General features: G+C 45.4%; 1 protein-coding gene across 4 annotated transcripts in view; it reads left to right on the top strand.

The window, feature by feature from the left end:
• Window positions 1-15,083, top strand: part of GTF2IRD1 (GTF2I repeat domain containing 1) — a 95,126-nt gene that overhangs the window by 16,365 nt on the left and 63,678 nt on the right. The window contains exon 1 of one of the 4 annotated variants that reach the window (XM_080982874.1): window positions 11,671-11,746. The exons of the other annotated variants lie outside the window; for them this stretch is intronic. The gene's annotated coding sequence lies outside the window, so the exon portion shown is untranslated. Of the gene's footprint in view, window positions 1-11,670; window positions 11,747-15,083 lie in introns of those variants that run through there. 4 annotated transcript variants of the gene reach the window in all.

Genomic DNA, 15,083 nt, shown 5'->3' with positions numbered 1-15,083 from the left:
TTGCGGGACACTTCCAAATCTAAAGTGACGGAGTTCTGAATTCTGCGAACTCAGTAGCCCTATTCAGATGGTCTTGATCCATGCAATTAACCTCATGTAAAGAGAGAACAGGGGACGCGGGTGCCGCTGTGGGTTAAACCACAGAGCCTAGGACTTGCCGATCAGAAGGTCGGCGGTTCGAATCCCTGCGACGGGGTGAGCTCCCATTGCTTGGTCCCTGCTCCTGCCAACCTAGCAGTTAGAAAGCACGTCAAAGTGCAAGTAGATAAATAGGTACCACTCTGGCGGGAAGATAAACAGCGTTTCCGTGTGCTGCTCTGGTTCACCAGAAGCGGTTTAGTCATGCTGGCCACATGACCCGGAAGCTGTACGCCGGTTCCCTCAGCCAATAAAGCGAGATGAGCGCCGCAACCCCAGAGTCAGTCACGACTTTCCACCCTTGCTTGCATTTCCTGCAATATCTGTGGGACATATCTGCAGATTTGCATCTCTGGGAAATACATTGCTGTTTTCCTGAGCTGGAACCTTGTGCCATCATGCCCTTAGTATGTGGACAGCATCCATCTCTCCCTCCCTCCCCCGCCTTAAATCTTAATGTCTAAATAGGGCTAAGACTAACACCTCATTCTGTGTAATGGGTAGATAAAGTGTAGGAGCCTATCGATTTTTCATTCATTATGGCCACTGCAGCTACTAAAGCTCTGCAAAAATTTTAAAAAAGTATAGTGGTACCTTGATTGTCAAGGTCCATGGTTTTCCCAGTAGTGATGTATGGAAGTGAGAGCTGGACCATAAAGAAGGCTGATCACCAAAGAATTGATGCTTTTGAATTATGCTGCTGGAGGAGACTCTTGAGAGTCCCATAGACTGCAAGAAGATCCAACCTCTCCATTCTTAAGGAAATCAGCCCTGAGTGCTCACTGGAAGGACAGATCCTGAAGCTGAGGCTCCAATACTTTGGCCTCATGAGAAGAGAAGACTCCCTGGAAAAGACCCCGATGTTGGGAAAGATTGAGGGCACAAGGAGAAGGGGACGGCAGAGGACAAGATGGTTGGACAGTGTTCTCGAAGCTACCAGCATGAGTTTGACCAAACTGCGGGAGGTAGTGGAAGACAGGAGTGCCTGGCGTTCATGGGGTCACGAAGAGTCAGACACGACTAAACAACAACAACGATACCTTGGTTGTCAAATGGCTTGTCTCCTGAACAAAACGGCTCCCTAACGCCGCAAGCCCGGAAGTAAGTGTTCTGGTTTGTGAACTTTTTTGGAAGCGGAATGTCCAACATGGCTTCCCTGGCTTCCGATTGAGCGCAGGAAGCTCCTGCAGGCAGCATGTCTTGTTGTTGTGCCGCTCCACGCCCAGGCTGCGTGTGAAATTTAGCATGCCATGGCGATCAAAAAGCCACAGTTCTATAACACAACAAACAGGGAATGCAGTGCGGAAGGAACATTAGAAAATGGACAGGGGAGCCAGCGCTGCAACCAGGAAAACTTTAACACAGTAACCTCCACATCTGAATTGCACCCCTTGCTTGAAACCTTGGGAAATCACTGCCAGTTACTCTATGCAGATAATACTGAACTAGACTGGCTCAACAGAAGAGAGCTTCCGACACAAAGCTGTCAGGTGGAGGTGTTTGCATACGTTTATGTGGTTCCTCTCCTGAAAGGTGCAAGTACTACAGACAGGAGAAGGAATAAATAAGGCTGTTCTTGCAGTATTTGCTCTTTGATTCCAAAAATATCAGCAGGCAAAGCTTTCTCCATCCTCGTTTTGGTACCGTTCCTGGAGATTTCTTCCTTGCAGTCATCTTCGGCCGGGAAATGGCTTGGCAGCAAATACTGCTTCTGATTTCCTGCGTGACTTTCTCAGATCCCCCTCACCTCTTGCAACTCATCTTCTGTCTCTGTGTGCTGCTGATAGCAAAAGGAGAAGCTGTTTTCGAGAGAAAACGAGAGTCACTTTTTCGGGTTTACGCTGCTTCCGATCGCAAGCACTTTGATCACAGGAGGAGAAGTCTAGGGACTGGCAAATGTGTTTTGCCCTTCATCCTTCGGGCCATGGCAAGATATAATTAAGAGTGGTGTCTGATGGTTACTGTCACAAGCGAGGCTCCAGTGTCTTGATTTACGTGGAGAGGCCTTTAGATCTGGGTGATCCCATTTGCCCTGATACCTCTTGGGGGGAAATTGTGGAGCGTCATTTTTTGTTACTGCCTGCTAGTGGCTGACCTAAGATTATACGATGAGATGTGGCGGATGAGCTCAGTGGTCCATTTAATCCTGCATCCCATTTCCCTACCTATGGGAAGCAGGACATGAGTGCAATAGCCCTTTTGTTCCCCGGCAACTGAAATTCAGAGGCATGATCCCTCTGACTCTCTACTAATACAGGTATAATTAGTAGCCATACATAAACCTTTCCTTCGCCATAGATTTATCTGATTGCTTCTAAAGGGCAACCATCACTCCTGGTAGCAAAGCTGCTTAACAGAGTCCAGAAAGAAAAATCCCGACAACACTTTACTGAAAAAACTTGAACAGAAACAGCGTATAATTTGAGGAGAAAGGGACAGGGAGGTTTGATCTTTCCTACTTCGGGCTTTGTACATAGTGAGGAGATATTCAACCAAACATACAGAGGAAATCTCCCTCAGAACGACACAGCCAATTGGAGCATGTGCCACCTCAGCAAAGATCATGCCACTCTGCCTGGTTGCTAAGCAACACCACCTGCCCCACCCCTGGCTAGTTGACGTTAGCACCAACAGAATTAGCCCTTAAGTTTCAAACTGAATGATCCCTGCTATTGCACTTCCAACGACCACATCTTGCAGCAGATACTCATTACTCCTTGAATGAAGAAGTGCTTTCTTGTGTGTGCCCTGAAGCTTCTACCCGTCAGTTTCTAGTAAAAGGAGATAGGAAGAAAAACTTTGTCTCTGACCACACCCTGAATAATTTTAGAACAGTCGTGTCAACCAGTCCATTAAATTTAGTAGCCTTCAACAGTGGGAGTAGGCTACCAGGGAGAGAGGGCTGTTAAGTTGTGGGTTGACATAGCAGACGACACAGCGATTTCTCCAAAGCAGCTCTTTATTTTGTAAGCTGGAACAGAACTAACTGAGAAGCTCAGTCAGCCTGCTTATATAGAGCTCCAGAACAATGTAACTGTTGCCATTTTCTAAAACTATCCAATCACTGAACGTCACTTTTTGATCCTTCATTTGCATACAAAACTATCCAATCACTGAACGTCACTTTTCGATCCTTCATTTGCATAACTATCTACAGTATCCCCCTGCTGGCCCAGGGTGAGAACTTCAGTACATAACAAGGGCCTTCTCAGTGGTGGCACCCTAGCTATGGAATAGTCTCCTGCTTGTTCTTCTTAGGAGGTGCCTAGACAGCTGCCTGAAAGTCCTGCTCTGGTGGCAACAACCATCTCCTTCCTCTGGTAAAGCCCGCCATGCCGTTTTTGTTTCCAGCTTCCCGAAGGCTGCCATTTCTGATTAAGAGTCGCTGCTGCTGCTGCTACTTCTTCTTCTTCTTTTAAAAAAATATCATTTTCATTCCTTCCCCCACCACCCTGAAGGCAAGTTTTGTTTGCAGGATTAGAAGCAAATAAATATTTATGCAATATGCAAATAAGACGTGATAAGATTTGAGCGCCGTGGAAAACGGGAAGCCTTTTAAGAGTTGCGGGGAGGAGATTAGGGAGCGTTTGCTGGCGTACCAAATTCCTTGTTGTCTGAAGAGGAGGTTTCATCTCCCCAGCTTTCCTTAGTAGGAATGCAGGAAGGGAAGGAGGAGCAAGAAGTGCATGGCTGCAGGATCAGGCTAAGGCCCATCTAGTCTGGCATCCTATATTCCAGAGCAACCAGCCAGATGCCTCTGGGAAGCTCACAAGCAGGACTCAAGAGCGAAAGTCCTCTCCTGATTTACCTTCCCCAGGGATATTAGAGCCATTACTGCTGCTGGTCCTGCAGGTCGTAAGCAAGCATTAAGGCTGGTGCAGCTGAGAGCCTTTATGCTATGGAATTAATCAAATCCCCTTTTTAAAAGCCTGTAAGTTGGTGACATACCTTCCAACATTTCTCCAATGAAAAAAGGAGACGTATTATTAGTATTAGTATTAGTATTAGTATTTATTATTACCGTTATTATTACCGTTATTAGTATTAGTACAGTGGTACCTCGGGTTAAGAACTTAATTCGTTCCGGAGGTCCGTTCTTAACCTGAAACTAGAACACAATTTCTGTTCTCATCCTGAAGCAAAGTTCTTAACCCGAGGTACTATTTCTGGGTTAGTGGAGTCTGTAACCTGAAGCGTATGTATCCCGAGGTACCACTGAATTAGTATTATTATTATACCCCACCCATCTGACCGGGTTGTCCCAGCCACTCTGGGTGGCTTCCAACATTAAAAACGTCCCTATACGGGGCTGCATTCAGATGTCTTCTCAAGGTTGTATAGTTACTTATCTCCTTGGCTCGGGGGTCACATAACTCCATATCCTCCAACATTTCACCCATGAAAATAGGGATGTCCTAAGGAAAAGCAGGACATTCCAGGATCAAATCAAAAACTATGTTTCACTTCTGTAAATCTAGGACTGTCCCTGGAAAATCGGGACATTTGGAGGGTCTGTGGTGCAAAATCCACCATTTAGCTGTGGATCTTGAGATGCTCAGGTAATTAGTATTCCGTACACCAAATATTCATCTGCAAACAGCATATGCTCCAGCTGTCCCTGTTTGCTAGGCACAGCCTCTATTTCCTGGCCTCAGTCTCCAGCACGTAGCAGCATAGGGTGCTGCCTTCCACTGGAGTCAGGACATTGGTCCATCTAGCCCAGTACTGTCAACACTGGCTGGCAGCTGCTCGTCAGGGATTCGGACAGAAGTCTTTCCCAGCTGGGGATTGAGCATAGGAGGCTTTGCATGGAAAGGATGTGCTCTGCCACTGAGGCCCCATCTGCCCCATACATTCAAATCATACCACTTTTAAGTTTTCCCCAAAGAATCTTGGGATATGCTCCTTCACCTTCTGATTGATAAATCCTGATGAGACTGAGACTAAACCCATAGAGGGATCTGGATCAGAGAGAGCAGTAGAGAGCAGGAACCAGCAAGTTAGAGGGACTGAGAACATTGAATCAGAGCACCAAAGGTGGTCAGATCTGGGTCCTTCAGAACCATGGACAGGTCTCAGGAAGCAGAGGAGTTGCTCTGATGTGTGGACTTAATGACATAGCAACGTCAAGGAAAAGTCCCCTTACCATCAACAACTGGCACCAGTATTATCGCACTTCAACCAAGCTCTTTCACAGAGACTTGCTTTCCTCCACAAACCACCACAAGGTCTCCCGACACCGAGCCTTGGAGACCGGACCTTTCAAACTTGCACTGATTTTAACCAACTTTTCCATGATGGTTCCTGAGTCCAAGGGACAGGTTTTCATGGTTGGATATAGTCGGACGACAATTTGAATCAATATGGTGGACTGTAACCACTGGTCTTTAGCCTCTGGGTTCAAAACTGCACTGATTTTTTGAATTCCTGAGCATCGGCAACAGGTATGAGGCTGCTAGTAATAAGTAATCCACAGATCGGTGGTAGAGCACATGTTTTTCATGCAGAAGGTCCCAGGTTTAATCCCTTGCATCTCCAGATTAAAAAGGATTAGGGAGCGGGTGATGGAAACGGGACTCTGGAGAGCCTCTGACGGTTGGGAGTGGACAATACTGGGTTAGGCAGCCAAAATGTCTGAGCTGGTGTAAGGCGGCTTCCTCGAGTCGTTAGGGATTGTTCTGTGGTCTGACTCATAGCCGAAGGCGAGCCTTAGTTTCCAACTACACTGTACATTTAAAGCACCATGAAACCGCTTCATTCAGCCATGGCTTCCGTACAAGAATCCTGGGAGCTGTGGCTTCTTGCCCAAGGCTGCTGAGAGTTGTTAGCATGCCCCGCCTATCCCCCTCCCAAGAGCTACAATTCCCACAGCTCCCTCTGAAGAGGGATTGTTAAAGCATCCTGGGAATTGTAGCTGTGTGACGTGGAAAGGGGTCTCCTAACAATCCTCAGCACCCTTAACGAACTACAGTTCCCAGGATGCCTTAGAGGAAGCCACAAACAGTTAATGTTGTACAGTGGTACCTCAGGTTACATACGCTTCAGGCTACAGACTCCACTAACCCAGAAATAGTGCTTCAGGTTAAGAACTTTGCTTCAGGATGAGAACAGAAATTGTGCTCCGGTGGCGCAGCGGCAGCAGGAGGCCCCATTAGCTAAAGTGGTGCTTCAGGTTAAGAACAGTTTCAGGTTAAGTACGGAACTCCGGAACGAGTTAAGTACTTAACATGAGGTACCACTGTATAATAGTGCTTTCAAAGTACAGTGGTACCTTGGGTTAAGAACTTAATTCGTTCTGGAGGTCCATTCTCAACCTGAAACAGTTCTTAACCTGAGGTACCACTTTAGCTAATGGGGCCTGCCGCGCCACCGCTGCGTGGTTTCTGGTCTCATCCTGAAGCAAAGTTCTTAAACCGAGGTACTATTTCTGGGTTAGTGGAAGTGTCTGTAACGTGAAGTGTCTGTAACCTGAAGTGTCTGGAACCCAAGGTGCCACTGTATAGTTCAAATGGGGCCTCCATTTCAAATCTTCACTCAAGCCATCAAACTCACTGGATGACTTTGGGGGTTCCTCCCTCCCTTCCTCATTTTTTCAACCTTTTCTACCTCACAGGAAGTGTTAGAAATTCTCATATATAAATCCTTAAGCAAGGGTTACAGTCACCAATATGTAATGTCTAGTCGTTGTTCGGGGGACAGACGGCTCAAAAGTCGTGTTTTTCAATATGACTTTTTGGTTCCTGAAATTTGTTCTGATTGTGCAGATAAAATAGCGCAGATAGAATTCTACAGGGTGTGTTGCTCGTGTGTGAAAACAGCCCAGATCCAAGGATCTCCAGGCATGCAACTCCAGGTGCACCTGGGCATCTTCACTTGGTCGCAAGTGGCCGATAGCCAGGTGCAAAATGAGCCTGGTGAATTTCAATTGCTGTTTGGCAGGACTGCTGCAAGGATAAAACGAGGGCGGAAGTTACAGGGAACCAGGCAGAGGGCCTTCTTGGTAGTGGCACCTACCTTGTGGAACCCCCTCCCACCAGATGTCAAGGAGATAAGCAGCAATATGACATTCAGAAGACATCTGAAGCCAGCCTTGTATAGGGGAGTTTTTAATGTTTGATGTTTTACTTTGTTTTTATATTTTGTTGGAAGCTGCCCATTGTGGCTGGGGCAACCCAGTTATATGGGCAGCGTACAAATAAGAATAAGAATAAGATGATGATGTCTACTCCACCTGGAGCCCCTTGGAGGAAAGGTGGAATGTAAGTGCAAATTAATAACCCATGCTTTTGTTTTTAAATGTGGGGAATAGGTTAGCGTGGAAACGCTCAGTGTGCAGCTCTTCCGCGTCCCCAACGCCTCGGGGAATGCATTTTTTGCCTCATGAAATGTGACTAATTATTTACTTGACGGTAGGCCTCTCTCCGTAGGCCGCGCTGCCCTCCCTTTTGAGTTGGGGGAGAGAAAAACACACACAACCACCCCGTGTATACAAAACCCTAGTCAAGGGAGCTCCCTTTCCAGGTGGAAACAACAGGCTTTTTATATTGCCTCTTCTGGATCTCGCCAAGCGGGTGAGAATAAAGATTTACAGTGTTTGGGAGATTAAAGGCCCTTGTTACGTTGTTCAAATACCACGAGATTAGTTTCCAAGGCGACGGATGCCAGTTGCCATAGGCACCGTAGGGGCCTGGAATTGAGATTGAGGATGTATTTATTTATTTTTTACCCTGGTCACGCAAACAGTAGCTGAACCGCAGTTGTGTGTGCACGCGTGCATGTGTGTGTTTAGCAGAAAGCAAGGAGAGGGTGAGGGAAAAGATGGTTGTGACTCTGAAATTTTGATGTTCAGTGTTTTATTATGTTTTTATATAAGTTTGAAGCTGGCCAGAGTGGCTGGGGCAACCCAGGGTATAAAACAACAACATTTACAGTGGTAAATGTTTTTATTACAGTGGGATGCGGGCGGCGCTGTGGGTTAAATCACAGAGCCTAGGACTTGCCGATCAGAAGGTCGGCAGTTCAAATCCCCGCTGCTCGGTCCCTGCTCCTGCCAACCTAGCAGTTCGAAAGCACGTCAAAGTGCAAGTAGATAAATAGGTACCGCTCCGGTGGGAAGGTAATCGGCGTTTCTGTGTGCTGCTCTGGTTCACTAGAAGCGGCTTAGTCATGCTGGCCACGTGACCTGGAAGCTGTGCTCCCTTGGCCAATAAAGCGAGATGAGCGCTGCAACCCCAGAGTCGGTCACAACTGGACCTAATGGTCAGGGTTCCCTTTACCTTTACTTACCTTGGGTTACATACGCTTCATGTTACATACGCTTCACGTTACAGACTCCGCTAACCCAGAAATATTACCTCGAGTTAAGAACTTTGCTTCAGGATGAGAACAGAAATTGTGCTTCGGCAGTGCAGCGGCAGCAGGAGGCCCCATTAGCTAAAGTGGTGCTTCAGGTTAAGAACAGTTTCATGTTAAGAACGGACCTCTGGAACGAATTAAGTACTTAACCCGAGGTACCACTGTATTATTATTATTATTATTATTATTATTATTGAATAGGATGTCCCTGTTTTCATCGGAGACATGTTGGAGGATATGTCTTAATTGTTTCATAACATGCTGTTTGCCGCCTTGCTTTTTGGGGTGGAAGGGAAGGATATACATTTAATTATTAAATTAACTATGTGGAGGACAAACACGACTCCGAGGGAGCCAGTTTTGTTTCACTTCCTCTAGATTTGTGACTCAGGTCATTCTTGTTTAAAGAGCCCTGATTGGTTGAGGAATTCCTTGCTTGGTTCCTGCTTCTCTCGTTATTCATTTTATTATATTGGATCATTTTCTCAGTGCATATTTCTAAATATAATAGATGCCTTTTGTGCAAAAGGCAAGGTGAATTCCCACCCCACCCCCCATAAAATAAAGTTAAATAGTAACAAGTACTGAGGTGTCCTTAATAACATAGCAAAATTTGAAAAAACTATTCTGCTGCAAAAACTATTTTAAAAGTCACCCCCTTGTCTTAAATCCCAGTTTAAAGAGTAGGGTTGGGGGATATCTGGTTTTCAACATTGTCATATATCACCAGTTAAACATTGCAATATACTGATAGATCATGATGTCTGAAATAAGGATGGAGCTATGTAGAGGCATTGGGTGGCTTCACATTTACCCCTGTATTGTGATTTTTGCATAGCGCGCCCACACACACACACACACACACCATGATGCCAGGTCCAAAATTATGAAATGGATATCACAATATGGACTTCAAACCAGTTTGGGATGATATATCAATATATCACCCAGCCTTACTTAAGAGAGCTGTGTGTTTCTAAGACTTAAGGTAAAGGTAAAGGGACCCCTGACCATTAGGTCCATTCGTGGCCGACTCTGGGGTTGCGATGCTCATCTCGCTTTATTGGCCGAGGGAACCGGCGTACAGCTTCTGCGTCATGTGGCCAGCATGACTAAGCCGCTTCTGGAGAACCAGAGCAGCGCATGGAAACGCCATTTACCTTCCCACTGGAGCAGTACCTATTTATCTACTTGCACTTTGACGTGCTTTCGAACTGCTAGGTTGGCAGGAGCAGGGACCGAGCAACGGGAGCTCACCCCGCCGTGGGGATTTGAACCACCGACCTTCTGATCGGCAAGTCCTAGGCTCTGTGGTTTAACCCACAGCGCCACCCGCGTCCCGTTTTTTAAAAAATGCTCCAAGTGCAGACTTTCATTATCGGTGACTTTGGAAGGTACATTTTGATTGGCAAGGAATTTAACGGCCTCTCTCGAGGGAATGCAGAAAGCAATCTTTGTGATTAGGAAGAGCGGAGCGAAGGGGAGAGGGAATAGGCTGCAAGTGATGAATTGAGATGGTCTTAGTTCATTAATACACCTTGCTAATTTTAGCCTTCCTTCTGAAACCTTTGCTTCTGCGATGTGCAATTTCCCAGCTAGCATCGGAAGTTTGTTTTCATTCTTTTTGTGGGGCGGTGCCCCCGGAAGTGCCTGCTGGGTCCGGCGAGGGACCCATCTAGTCCAGCACAGTGGCCAGCCAGATGACTGTGGGAAACTCACAAGCAGGATTCAAGCACAAGAGCTCTCTTCTCTCCTGTGGTTTCCAGCAACTGGTATTCAGAAGCATTGCTGCCTCCAGCCATGGAAGCAGAGCATAGCCATCATGGCTAGTAGCCCTTGATAGCCTTATCCTCCCTGAATTTGTCCAATCCTTTTTTGAAGCCATCTAGTTCAACAACCTCAGATATGCAGATGACACAACCTTGATGGCAGAAAGTGAGGCGGAATTAAAGAACCTTTTAATGAGGGTGAAAGAGGAGAGCGCAAAATATGGTCTGAAGCTCAACATAAAAAAAACGAAGATCATGGCCACTGGGCTCATCACCTCCTGGCAAAGGGGAAGAAATGGAGGCAGTGAGAGATTTTACTTTCTTGGGCTCCATGATCACTGCAGATGGTGACAGCAGCCACAAAATTAAAAGGCGCCTGCTTCTTGGGAGAAAAGCTATGACAAACCTAGACAGCATCTTAAAAAGCAGAGACATCACCTTGCCAAAAAGAGAAGACTCCCTGGAAAAGACCCTGATGTTGGGAAAGATGGAGGGCACAAGGAGAAGGGGACGACAGAGGATGAGATGGTTGGATAGTGTTCTTGAAGCTACCAGCATGAGTTTGACCAAACTGCGGGAGGCAGTGGAAGACAGGAGTGCCTGGTGTGCTCTGGTCCATGGGGCCACGAAGAGTCGGACACGACTAAAAGACTAAACAACAACAGTTTGGAGGTCATCACTGCCTCTTGTGGCAGTGAGTTCCACAGTTTAACTATGTACTGCGTCCTGAATCTCTGTCCTGAATCTTCCCATGTTCAGATGTCCAGGAATTCTAGTGTTATGAGAGAGGGAGAAGAAAACCTTTCTCTATCCACTACCTCTACACCATGAATACTTCTATAAACTTCTATCGTTCCTTCCTACTTGCCTTTTCTCTAAACTAAAAAATTCCCGGACGCTGCAACCTTTTTCCATCGGGGAGTTGCTCCATCTCCTCGGCTGTTTCAGCGGCCCTTTTCTGAAAAATTTCCTTGGCAGATCCAGGAAATTTGTGCAACAAGCGCATGTTTGTAGGTGAAGCAGGATTCACTAGCAACATTCTCAGGTGCACATTTAAATCCTGGGAACTGTAATTTGTTAAGGCTGCTGGAAGATGTAGCTCTGCAAGGGGTTAAACTGCAGTTCCCAGGGTTCTTTGGGGGAAGTTGTGTGCTTTCAACATGCTTTAAACATATGGTGCCTTGCCTTGCCCTGGCCTGTGAGCTTGAGGGGCCAAGCCACTGCTTTCTCTGACGCTCCCTTTTCACTAACCACTTTCTCCTTGCCTTGACCATATGTCTTGTCTCGTCTCTTGGCTGCCTTCTGTCTGCCACCCCTACATGTCACTGCTAATTTACTGTAGTGTTCAGCATTTACTATTGTCTGATGCCCCCAGAAACTGAAGTGGGCTTTTTTGTTTATTTGGCAGAGGAGTCGAGTCGAATGTTCAACTGCTGGTCGAAATTTCACACAACCGAACCAGGCCTATGTGAATTTAATTACAGGTGTGTTCATCCTTTTTTTTTCTTTTTTAAGGAGAATGAAATCTAAATAACCTCCTGTGCTCATTCTCCTTCCTCTACGCTTTGAGAGAATTTAGAAGTAAGCAAAACAGTGGCTGTGGGGTGTGTGAGTGTGTAGTGCTTTGCTGCAGCACACGAGAGTTTATGTCTTTGATCTCAAACAGCCCCATCACCAAAGGGATGCTGAACCCCAGGGAGCGGCATCCTTTTGAAACAGAAGCTTGAACGAATTCCCTCCAGATCTTCCAGAAATCAAAATAGAACGGCCTCTCTTTTTTCATGTCGGCAAAAGCTGTCGATATTTTTTTTTTTTTTTTAAATGCTTTGCTCTCTCCCTTCCTCTATTCCCCTTAAACCGCCCTGGGAATTGTAGCTCTGTGAGGAAAATAGGGGTCTCCTAACAACTCTCAGCACACACAAGAAACTATGGTTCCCAGGATTCCTTGGGGGAAGCCATGGCTGTTTAAGAACTGGAAGGCTGCATAGAATCGGAATTGTAGAGTTGGGAGGGATCCCGAGGGACATCTAGACCAACCCCCTGCAATGCAGGAATCTCAACTAGATCATACATGACAGGTGGCCAGCCAGCCTCTGCTTAAAAACTTCCAAGGAAGGAGAATCAACCACCTCTCCTGGGAGTAGGTTCCACGGTCAAAAAGCTCTGTCAGAAAGCTTTTCCTGATGTTTATCTCCTTTCTTGTAACTTGAATCCATTGGTTTGGGTTCTACCCTCTGACGCAGGAGAAAACAAGCCAGCCATTTAGATATTTGAAGATGAGTATCATGGCACCTCTCAGTCTCCTTTTTACCAGGCAAAACATACCCAGTTCCCTCAACTGTTCCTAATAAGGCTTGGTTTCCAACCCTTTGATCATCTTGGCTACCCTCCTCTGCACACATTCCAGTTTGTCAATATCCTCCTTAAATTTTGGTGCCCGGAACTGGAAACAGTGCTCCAGGTGTGGTCTGACCAAGGCAGAATAGTGGGATAGGTTGTCCACCTTTGGTCCCCACCCTGCACTCAGCTCTCACCTGTAGTTCTTAGAAGCTGTCAGCATGTGACAGTGGCCACACTACAGGAATGGCTTTGACTGGTTGGCTAAACCAGGTGAGGGTAGCCAATGGGTCTCAAACCCTCAGTGAGTTAGGGACTTTCCCTGCATGCAGCAGATTGAATGGATGAGACCCACAGTGGGTTCAATGGTCAAGAAGGCGGTTTCTGCATGTGCTGTAGAGGGAAGTGAGGGGCAGATGGGGCTCATCAACCTGGGAAGGTAGCCCATCTAGGAAAAGGAAAACTCTGATCCTAAACCTCCGCTGCCTTGCGGGACATCTTCAGGAGAAGAAAAGGCTAAGGAGTAGCACAATTCTGGAGTGGAGTTCCTAAGACGGTTAGATGGTGTCTTGTACACATCCTTCCGGCAACTCCTGCAGCCAAACTGGCGCCAAAAGTACTGCTCTCCTTTCCTTTGGACCACATAAGCGAGGCCAACGGGCGGGGGGCGTGTCTTGTTGTCTGGACAGTCCAGGATCTCCAGACATCCTGCCCAGGCTTGCCCCCCGGAGAGGTCACTTCATTTTTTTTAAAATGATATTTATTGAGAATTTAAAATTACAGAAAAAAAGAGAGGAAAAAACAAGAAAAAAGAAAAGGAAAAAAGGTATACAAAAAAGAGACTGAACAATATAAGTCAATAAAAACAAAAATATAAAAAAACAAACACACACAATACATCAGAATCAAAGAAACAAAAATAAACAAAAAATTTAAAAACAAATCCAATATTCCCAAATCTTTATCTTTCATTAACTTGTTTCATCGACCTCCTCACACCTCCCTTTTTGTATTCTAGTTATTAATTATCTCAGCAAATCCTTTCCATTTTTCACAATATTCTGTCATTAAATTACCTTAATCTATTTTAACCTTATCTTACCATAAAAAACCCTAAAGCTTAAAACTTAAATCTTATTTATACTTAATTCTTTTTAACAAAACATATTTATACATAATTCTTTTTAACATTTCTACTAAAGCCAATTAGTTTCATTCCAACATTTTTCTAATACTCATTAATTTTACAATGATTTTCTATATGAACATTTAAAACTTTCTTCCAATCTTCATACGTCGTCTCTTCTTCCTGGTCTCGGGTTTTGTCAGTCCTTTCTGTCCCATCCATCTAGTCCATCAACCTGGTGACCTTCTATCCAAGGCTCTTAAGTCTTTTCCATGTCCCTTCTGCAGGTCTTCTTCATGTTTATACCTGCACTTTATTTTATCTTCTGCTGATCTTATTCTTAATTTCCTTCCTTTCTCTCGAGGAGACTCCAACTTGGCAATATCTTTATCCCTTCTCAACAAGTCAGCCCATTCTCCATAGTCGACACTGAAATCCAAAAGATATTTGAAGGCATGTTTCAAAGTCCCTCCAAAGTTAAGGGCCCCCACAACTCCAAACTCACCCTGGCCCAAAGCCAGATCCGAAAAGTCAAAACATCCCTGCATAGGGGGATCTATCCAACTTCCCATCTCCAGACCAAACAGTACTCCATCTCTCCAAATCTGACTTTCTCCAGATTCAGTCGTCAAGAACAGCAACTTATGTTCCTGCAAGGCCGCAGCTCTCTCCATTTCTGGTACTTGAGGTTCAGCAACTACCTCCTCCTTTATCTTCTTCACCACTTGCTCTGTCAAAGCACATTCCTGAATTAATTCCGGAGTGGTTTCTATATAAGTATTCACTGTTTGTCCAAAATTTCCAACTGCAACAGTCATCAAATCCATCTTCTCATGTAGCTGTTCCAGTAAAGCACTTGTCTTGCAAAAAGCAAGCACTAAAGCTTCTTCTGAGCACATTCTTGTTCAAGGTCGGTGTCTGGTTCCCACGATCTTTTATCTCTACAACTGTAAAATTCCCCAGATCGACTCCAGCAACAGTTTCACAAGCTCCCTCTAGAGGAAACAACTTCTATTTGTATCTGTCTTTTTTTTTTTTTACAGCAGATCTAGCAACAAAGTTCCTTTCGTTTTCCAGATATTTTGTTCCTTTTAAGTGCAAAAGGGAACATTAGAATCAATATGTTTCTCTTTTTTAACTATCTGTCAAAAACGTTTTATCCACAGTCAATGAACTTCCCCAAAGTGTCTGACTCTGACACCCCGCACCCAGGATCAAGACGGTGGAAATTTATCTTTCTTTACTCTCTCTTCTGCAGGTTTAAACAACCTAAAAAAAATTCCTCCCTCTTCTCCTGCTTCCAAGGGGGGTTTAGTGATTTTAGCTGATGGAAATTTAGTCCTTTACAAACAACTTTC

The sequence above is a fragment of the Podarcis pityusensis genome, assembly GCF_964106645.2.
Source record: "Podarcis pityusensis genome assembly, chromosome: 15".
NCBI classification, from domain to species: Eukaryota; Metazoa; Chordata; class Lepidosauria; order Squamata; family Lacertidae; genus Podarcis; species Podarcis pityusensis.
This window is presented reverse-complemented; position numbering and strand designations above follow the sequence as displayed.